Raw genomic sequence first — 11237 nt, 5'->3', positions numbered from 1 at the left:
TTAGACGATGCGAAAAATGTATTTTTTCATCAAAATAGGTGAGGAATATGCCTAGAACAATCTTAAACAACCCTTATTCAGGAACCTTTTGAATGTGATGGGCTACTCCACCTGTTTATCTTGATATGAGATAACTATGTCGCGTACATATGGTTGTGATGCATGTGCCTGGTGTACCCTTATCAGACGGATAGTCATGATAGGTATATTGGGCTTCATATATTTTAGAAGTGGCTAGAGCAGCGGACTCGCGGTCGAGGGATCGCGGGTTCGAATCTTAGACCGGGCGATGTGTGTGTTTATGAGCGAAACACCTAAGCTCCACGCGACTCCGGCAGAAGGTAATGGCGAACCTCTGCTGACTCTTTCGTCATAACTTTCTCTCACTCTTTCCTCCTGCATCTTGCAGCTCATTTGCGACGGACCGGAGTCCCGTTCAGGTGGGGAGCCTATACACCAAGGAAGCCGGGAAACCGGCCCTAATGAGCCAGGTATGGCTCGAGAAAGAAGAAAAATCCAACCCTGTATACGTTGAGGATGATGTAACCAGGTCAAGGCTCTTTTTCATCTCATACATATTCCAGGCATACTGTTTCAAACCATCCACAAAGAAGCAGTGTGTAATTTCGAGCCCCTACAGACTTATTCTAATTGACCTTGAAAAGATAAAAAGTAAAGACAACCTCGGCGACTCAAGAACTTAAAAACGTGAAGACAGAAGGCCGCGAGTTCGCAGAAAGGTTAGCAAGCCTGACCACTAGGCTTGTGAAGTAAGGAAAATCCATCTCCGGACACTATGTAACCAGTACTACCTGTTTCAGGGTCGGGTAGTCGGCTTCTAAACCGGTTCTGCTACCTAGTTTACCAGGTGAAGAGAATGTTGTGGACACTCTTCGGGACTACAAACAATGCCCGTCAAAGGACGGATGATCTCTCATTGAGAACCAATGGCCATGGGTTGGCAAATTGTATAGCTGGTCTAAGCCCATAGCCAAGAAAACTCCAGTGAAAAGATACGAGGTAGATAGCATCATGAGACTTAGAAAGTAGATCCTCGAGAAACATTCCGTGTCTGATAACCTTGACCACATTCCCCCCCACCCAATTCCCCGACTCTCGCATCATATCATCAGATGAAAGGAGGAGAGCGTATCAGTAGAACATCTTGCATGGGTAAGTTAACAGAAAGCTACTGAAGAGCAGCAACATTGATAATCAAAGCAGTTTATCGTGGGTCAACAACCAGGTCACCAATATTCACTTTGAAGTACGTGCATTTATAATCCAGGAACAGGAAATAGCAATCAATTTCCTGATGTACTAAAGGTACAGAGACACAGGCAAACGTCAGATGCAGATTTTGTGGAGTTAAAACCGAAGACATCACCCACATCATAGACATTTCTCTCAAAATGTCATCTCATCAATAGATAAGACATGAAGTAGCCAAGAAATTGTATAATGAGATTTGTTGGAAGGTTAATCCTGAGGCCAAAATAGTAAGGATCCTCAGTGTGACAGATGCCATAACCCTCGATTAATACGAAAGATTGCTGGTGGAATGACTCCGCGAGAACCTCAGTATAATGTAAACATAATAGATCAGATATAGTGATATAGGATAGATAAGAGAAACTGTGTACATTGGTGGAAACCAGCTGCTTAGTGGATGTCAACATGAAGATCAGTCAAGAAGAAAACACCTTCACTGAACTATTGAGAAACTTACAGTTACTCAATCCGGATTACAAGTTCAGGTTTATACCCTTAATTAAGCAAAATAATAATAATGGATTCAAATTTTGCTACAAGGGCAGCAATTCCGGGGGAGAGGACGAGTCGATTACACTGACCCCAGTGTTCAAATGTTACTCATTTTATCAACTCCACACTAAGCACCGATCTTGGGAAATTAATCTTCTCAAAATCAGAAAGCAGAAAGCCAATTCGAAGACTACAGATTTAAGCCATCAATATGTAAAATATTCCTGAAGTTTATCATTTAAGTATATATGCACATGTCTAGACACCCAACTTTATGCATGAGAATACATACATAAACAAGATAATCTCGGCTGCCCTATTGTCGCTGCTTGCAATTGCCCCACAACTTTTATCTTCCTATCGCGACAAACTTTTGTCCCTTCTCGTCACTGCTCTACCTTCGCATATAAAAGACCGTAACCATGTACCACACCTCTTGAAAGCATTCTCTTTTCCATCTGGTCAATCCAAAGTCCTTTTCACCATGGACATTAAATCTTTGTACACAGTCATCCCTCACAACGACGGTCTACTAGCCCTTAAACACTTCTTAGACTGTCCTTCTGTACTAATACACTCTTCCGCCTAGCTGAGCTCGTCTTAACACTCAATTGATCTTCCTTCTCTGGTGAATTCTATAAGCAAGTCAGCGGTGTTTCTATGGGCACCTGGATAGACCCCAATTATGCTAACCTCTTTGTAGGTTAAGTAGAGGAGCAAATCTTTGCGCACTTCCCTGGACCCATCCCAGCGCTTTATGGTCGTAAAATTGACGACTGCATTGGCGGCAAAAGCTTTAACAGACAACAGCTCAACGGTTTTATTTCTTTCGTTAACACTTTTCACCCAGCCTTGGAATTCACCCACACCATATCTGATACTTCTGTTTGCTTTTTTGACAAATCCGTCAAAATACACAATACCCACCTCTCCACCTCTGTCTACTATAAACCTACCGACTTCCACTCCTACTTCCACTACTCTTCCTCTCACCTCAAACACATTAAATATGCCATACTTTTCTATCAATTTCTTCGCCTTCGACGACTTTGCAGCATCGATTCGGATTTCGAATCCCATTGCAAAACGATGCGACAGTTTTTTCTAAATCGAAGGTATCCTCTATCAGTTGTCGACCCGGCGCTCCACCGAGCCCGAGCCATCAACCGCACCGCAGCTCTCCTACCGCTTTCATGCGCTTCCACCGACCGTATTTCACTCTCTATCACCTACCACCCGTCCATCCACCCTCTAAAGCACAAACTCACCCACAACTTTCGCACTCTTCTTTCTGACCCGACAACCGCCCTATCTTTTCCACACCGCCTCTCCTGTCTTTTAAAAAAAGATAGGGGTCTTAGAAATCTCCTTGTTAGAAGCTTCACAGCTCCCAGCTCCGCATAACAGCTGGGCTTCCATAAAACAACCTTGCCTGGACTTGTATCACAGAGGGGTACTTTCTAGGTGCAATCCCATGGTCATTTATTACCGAAGGGGGTCTTAAATATATATATATATATATATATATATATATATATATATATATATATGTATTCGGTGAGGCTTAACTGGTCGAAACATCGAAGTGACTACCAATAATATTCTTTGTTTAAGAATAATAAATTTATACTCTACAAAAGTATAGAGTAACCAATCAGATTAATGTAAAAGTGTTTTTATTATAAGTGAACATAAAACACCCGTCCCCATACTTATATAATATGTATGCATGTATGCATATATATATATATGTATGTATATCTAAAGCCAATACACTGATTTATCCACTTATAATCCACTTGTTACAGGAAAATTTTATATATATATGCATGTATGCATATATATATGTATGTATATCTAAAGCCAATACACTGATTTATCCACTTATAATCCACTTGTTACAGGAAAATTTTCCTGTAACAAGTGGATTATAAGTGGATAAATCAGTGTATTGGCTTTAGAATAACCTTCTTTAGCCCTTAATTATAAGATGTTTATACTTCAACCGTAAAGGTTTTTTTAATACACTGCCACGCTTTTTGATGGAATCCTTTTCTGTAGAGAAAGGGACTTCATCCTATATTGTTAGTTGTATGTATATCTATATATACAGGGTGTCCATAAAGTCTCTTTACAATTTAAAAATTTTATTACAAAGGCAGTTGACAAGATATCTTAACCAGGTTTGTTTTATTGTAATAATTGTTTATTAAAGTTTTTTAACTGTTATTTAATAGACCTCAATATGGGCACCATTAGTTATGCGAAGCACATCAAGACGGTACTGGATTTCTTGCCATATTCGCTGTAGGATAGCCTCATCAACGGTGGCAATGGCATTACGAATCCTTTGCTTCAAGTCAGTATTGTCCCATATCTTTGTTTGATACACGATATCTTTTACATATCTCCATAAAAAGAAGTCCAAGGGAGTGATATCTGGCAAACGCAGTGGCCATGGAATTGGCCCATCCCTTCCAATCCATCGGTCAGGAAATGTTTGATTGAGGAATTGACGAACATGCCGTCCCCAATGTGGTGGTGCACCATCTTGCTGGAAAATGATGGCTGGTTGTAAATCAATCAGTTGTGGTGCCACATATTCGGTCAGAAGGTCGAGGTAAACATCTGCAGTAATTGTTGCCTCGTTGAAGAAAAATGGACCAATTATTCGATTGCACATGATTCCACACCACACATGCACTTTTGGACTATCTCGTTGAAGCTCCCTAGTCATATAGGGGTGTTCTGATCCCTAGATTCTTACATTGTGTCTGTTTAATTTTCCTGAAACATGAAAGTCGCCTCGTCACTAAAACAAACTCGCTTGAGGGATGCTTCATCCTCATTTTATAGGGGTTCTGTGAATCAGTTCCCTTCCATCAACAGAGTATATTTCAAAATTAAGATAAACAAAATCCTTTCATTAATCTAAAATATATTCCCCTTCGTTTTCTACAATGCTCTTTCATCTTTCTTTATTGCCCACAAGGGGCTAAACATAGAGGGGACAAACAAGGACAGACAAACAGATTAAGTCGATTATATCGACCCCAGTGTGTAACTGGTACTTATTTAATCACCCCGAAAGGATGAAGGGCAAAGTCGACCTCGGCGGAATTTGAACTTAGAACGTAACGGCAGACGAAATACTTATTTCTTTACTACCCACAAGGGGCTAAACACAGAGGGGACAAACAAGGACAGACAAACAGATTAAGTCGATTATATCGACACCAGTGCGTAACTGGTACTTATTTAATCGACCCCGAAAGGATGAAGGCAAAGTCGACTTCGGCGGAATTTGAACTTAGAACGTAACGACAGACGAAATACCTATTTCTTTACTACCCACAAGGGGCTAAACACAGAGAGGACAAACAAGGACAGAGAAACGGATTAAGTCGATTATATCGATCCAGTGCGTAACTGGTACTTATTTAATCGACCCCGAAAGGATGAAGGGCAAAGTCGACCTCGGCGGAATTTGAACTCAGAACGTAACGGCAGACGAAATACGGCTACGCATTTCGTCCGGCGGTCTAACGTTTCTGCAAACTCGCCGTCTAAGAGAGAGAGAGAGAAAGAGAGAGAGAGAGAGGGAGAGAGAGAGTGGGAGAATCGAAGAGAAACCACATGTACATCCACGCAATCACAGACACAATCCATTTATTTATACATAACGAGAGAAAAAAAACCCCCACAAAGAAAAGAAATTAGATCGAGATATATAAGATCGCTACATTTGGTGGAAGACAGATTTTCAGCAAAAAAACAGAAAACAGGAAAGAAAATTGCTGTTAAGTGACTCTTAAGAACCCCCCCCCCTCCATTAAATAAAAAAAAACCACCGAGAAAAAATCATTATGTTAAACATATAAGGAATTTCCTCTGACATTTACTGACAACCTTTCGCGGAGAATAAACTGTTTTATTGCTGTGAAATGTCAATTGAAAAGAAAGTTAGTGTAATGTGTCGCCAACCGATCCGTCTTAAAGAGAAACTTCCTGGTCTGTTGCTGAGTTTTGTTTTTTCTTGTTAGAATCTATAAATGTGCATGTCTATGTGTGTATGTCTATGTCTATACATATGAATATGTGTGTGTGTATGTATATGTATACGTCTTTGTAAAGATATATATATATACAGACTATGGAAGTATATGTGTGTATATATATATATGTATATATATATATACATATATGTGTATATATATATATATATATATTAGTATACATACATATGTATATGTATGTGTGTGTATACATATATATATATATATATATATATATACATGCATACAAACATATGTATGTGTGTGTATATATATATATGTATATACATATGCATACATAATATATATATATATATATATATATATATATATATATATATATATATATACATTATATATTAGCGTACATACATATATATATATGTATATGTGTGTGTGTATATGTATATACATATGCATACATACATATGTATATATATATATATATATATTATATATATATATATATATACATATATATATATATACATATGCATACATACATATGTATATAGATATATATATATATATATATATACATATATATATACGTACACACTATGCATATGTAATATATATATGTATACAATATAATATATGTATATATAATATATATGTATATATCTATATATATATATATATATATATATATATACAATGTATGTATGCATATGTATATATATATATATACTTTGATACTTGATACTTTGATAGGTTTCGGCCATTATTGGCGCAGGCCATGTCTAACTTAATAGCACATATATATTATAGATATATATATATATATATATATATATATATATATATATATATATATGTATGTATGTATGTATATGTATACACATATACATACATGTATATGTATACATGCACGTACACAAAAAAAGCAACATACAATGCAATATTTATATTTTCTGATATAAGCCAATATTGATCACACGTCGCTCGGCGCGTGTTTTGTGAACATGATCAAGTTTTGTGGGCCGTTAACATATAAATATATAAATCTATTTATACAAAAAAAAAAAAAAAATGCACACACACATACACACACACTTATATATATACAAAAAATATATACAAAAAATATATATATATATACTTTACTCTTTGAATGTCTTTAGGTAAATGACGTGTAAGAAAGTGAGTCAACTGACATTAAAATAAAAAAAAAATGCCTATCATCATCATCATCATCATCATCATCATCATCATCATCATCATCATCATTCATCGTCATCAGCAACAAACATCGACGACAGTAGACGACAGCCAACGCCAAACGTGAAAATACATGTGAATTTTCCATCTTGTTAGAGATGTTTCTTTATTAAAAAAAAACAAACAATAGAAAAAGCAAAAGTGAAAGAAAAAAATAACAAGCAAAAAAAAACAAAACAAGAACAAAAGCTAAAAATGTCCTATATTTAGTGTTTTGTCTGTCTGTATTCAGGTAGCGTGTCTGCAGGCGTAACGAGAATAAGTCTCTTGCTAGCAGAATTTTGGTAATATATAATGTATTTTGATATATTTCAAAAGTTTGCAAAATAAATAAAATGAATTTTGAATGTGACTTTTAACTTGCGCAGATTTCACAATTTAACTTGCGCAGATTTCATAATTTAACTTGCGTAGGTTTCACCGTTTAACTTGCGCAGATTTCATAATTTAACTTGTGTAGATTTCTTATTTAACTTACGCAGATTTCACAATTTAACTTGCGCAGATTTCACAGTTTAACTTGCGCAGATTTCACAATTTAACTTGTGTAGATTTCACAATTTAACTTGTGCAAATTTCACAATTTAACTCACCTCTTATTCATTATTTCTTTTATCCTGTTACTTGTTTCAGTCATTTAACTGCAGCCTTACTGGAGCACCGCCTTAACGACCCCCAGAACTTATTCTTTGTAAGCCTAGTACTTATTCTATCGGTCTCTTTTGCCAAACCGCTAATATACGGGGACATAAACACGCTAACAACGGTTGTCAAGAGATAGTAGTGGGGACAAACACAGTCACAAAGACACACACACACATCGGATCAACCTCCTACTCTTAGATATCTCTCCGACAATAATAACTCTTTGCTAAAGTGGACCATGGTGTCCCATATATGACTGAGGTGTGAATCACGATCTAAAAGACTTCACCAGGTGGCGCTATTAAGTTAGACATGGCCTGGACATATACTGGCCGAAACTTATCTAAGTTATCTAAGTTATAAGCACGACAGGCTTCTTTCAGTTTCCGTCTACCAAATCCACTCACAAGGCTTTGGTCAGCCCAAGGCTATAGTAGAAGACACTTCCTCAAGGCGCCGCGCAGTGGGACTGAACCCGGAACCATGCTTCATACGACACAGCCACGCCTGCGCCTATGCGTAGTTTATATATAACTTTTATCTTTTATATTTTTTTGTTTGTCTCAATTATTGGACTGCGGCTAAGCTGGAGCAACGCGTTGAAAGGATTTTAGTCGAATAAATCCAACTCAGTACTTATGGTATGTTTTCTGCTTTTGAAATTTTCGTACTTGTTCTATCTTCCTCTTATGCCGAACCGTTAAGTCAGGGAGGCATAAACAAACCAATACCGGTTATCAAGTGGTGGTGGTGGGACACGCACACAGAGGCACACACAGAAACACTCATAGACTCATACACAGACACACATCCAGACACACGCACACACACACACACACCACACACACACACACACACACACACACACATAGATGAGTGTATTTTTACCTTGTTAACAATTAACACGGAAAAAAAAGTAGTTATTAGGGTAGCAAAAATCTCACAAGTAAAGAGGTTGTAACTCCATTTATTTATTCATATATATATATATGTGGAAGCCCGTCCGAAATATATATATATATATATATATATATATATATATATATATATATTATATATATATATATTTCGGACGGGCTTCCACAAAGTTTCTCGCCACCAAATTCACTCACAGGGCATTGGTTGGCCCAGGGTTATAGTAGAAGACACCCAAATGCCACATAGTAGGACTGAACCCAATACCACGTGGTTACAAAGCGCGCTTACCATTGGTCCATAGACGACTGCTTTCTCCTGTATGTTTGAGACAACAATGGCGTTCATAAGGCAAGCGATTTTCGTAACAAAGCATATTGTTTTCTTGTTGCCCAACGGAACAACATCTGAACGATTTATCTTGCCTGCTGTTTTAATAATTGAGTTCCACCAGCATCAATATTCTTTTGACCTCATCGTTCTCAATATAGTCAACTTTGTCGGTAACTTCCTTCTTCTTATTCTGTTCCAGATTGTTCTGGCCACCACATCATGCCTCACGGGAAGATAATATCTTGAAGATAATATCAAATGTATGTATGCCATTATTCAGTTTTATTTCAAGATTTCTTGCCAACAGGGAAAGAACAGGATTCTAACCTAGAACCAAGGCTCTTTCATTGGAATTTCTACATCAACAGGGTATGTATGTATGTATGTATGTATGTATGTATGTATGTATGTATGTATGTATGTATGTATGTATGTATGTATGCTTTCAACATGTGACCTCGTGAGCACCGCCAGCAATTTTTTCCCTCTGTCTTCTCTTCTCGGGATCTTTCCTTCTCCTTTGTTTCCGACGAAGAGCTCCGCTCGAAACGTTAACCCTCCTTCTTCCCTTCTTGCTGAGCGTCCAATAATTTTATTGTTCCACGTCCTCTTGTTCTCGCGTTGCTGTGTTTTGCGTTTTCTTGTTTGGATTAACTATGTATGTATGTAGATGTATGTATGTATGTATGTATGTATGTATGTATGTATGTATGTATGTATGTGTGCAGATTTGTGTGTTTTGTGTGTTTTGTTTTATGTATATATTCTCATGCATATAGTTGCATATCTAGACATGCTCATAGATACTTAAATGATAAACGCCTGGAAAAATTTTACATATTTCTACAGTTCCAGTGGTGTATTAGATTTGTAGTCTTCGAATCGGCTTTCTCCTTTCTGGTTTTGAGAAGCCTAATGTATGTATGTATGTATGTATGTATGTATGTATGTATGTATGTATGTATGTATGTATGTATGTATGTATGTATGTATGTATGTATGTATGTCTATCTATATCTATCTCTGTATGCATTTGCGTATGTATACATGCACATACATATATATGTATAGGCAGAAAGATATTCTTTCACAGTCGATAACAATGCGGTTGATATCTTCAGTTTTAGCCTTGTACAAACTACATTTATTGTCCATCGATATTTATCTTCCTTTTTTTGCTGTAGATACTTTGTGACAATCTCTTGTTCTTGAATTGTATGGAGGTAGCTTTACAAGTGGGTTGACATAAACTTGTCAGTACCCCAAGCCAAACATTTGATGGGAATTATTCATATCGAGAACCTAGAGCTACATTCGCATTGGACTGGTTTATTGTTTTCATTTTGTCTCTATAATAGATAGAATTTATCAATGTTCCTGGAGAGAGATTCACATCGGCTCTTACTCCATGCCTCTCTTCTGGTTCATTAGCTTTCCTAAGGATGTCGTTGTTTTTGTGTTCGCAATGTGAGAAGATAGTTGCTGGCAACTTTTTTCTGCTACAAGTGTTCCGTCAAAGGCACAATTTGGTTTCATTGTCAGAATACACATGTATGTATGTATGTATGTATGTATGTATGTATGTATGTATGTATGTATGTATGCATGTATGCATGTATGCATGTATGTATGTATGTATATATGTATGTATGTATGCATGTATGTATGTACGTATGTATGTATGTATGTATGCATGTATGTATGTATGTATGTATGTATGCATGTATGTATGTATGTATGTATGTATGTATGTATGCATGTATGTATGTATGTATGTATTTATCTATATGCATATAGATATATATACACACATGTATATCTATCTACAGGGTGTTCAAAAAGTCTCTTCGCAGTATGTATTTAATGGTTTTCGAGCGATTCTTGTACACTGATCCTTTACTTGCTCCCCAGACAAAAAGAAAAAAAAAGTCTGGCGGTGTTAAATCAGGGGATCTTGGTGGTCAAAGTCCCTTCGAAATAATCCGTTGACCGAAAAACTCGTACACTAGCACCATGGTGATGCAAAGGGTGAAAAAATTTCATTGCGGAGAGACTTTTGAACACCGTGTATCTATCTATCATCTATCTATCTTATCTTCTATCTATCTATCTATCTATCTATCTATCTATATCTATCTATCTATCTATCTATCTATCATATATCTATCTATCTATCTATCTATCTATCTATATACAGCAAACATGCTCACAGCCATAGACACCAAAACACAAATTTGATGGAATACATCCAATCAAAAACAAACATAACAGAAGATGGCATAAAACAAACATCACCCATACACA

The sequence above is a fragment of the Octopus sinensis genome, linkage group LG18 (assembly GCF_006345805.1).
Source record: "Octopus sinensis linkage group LG18, ASM634580v1, whole genome shotgun sequence".
Classification (NCBI taxonomy): Eukaryota; Metazoa; Mollusca; class Cephalopoda; order Octopoda; family Octopodidae; genus Octopus; species Octopus sinensis.
This window is presented reverse-complemented; position numbering follows the sequence as displayed.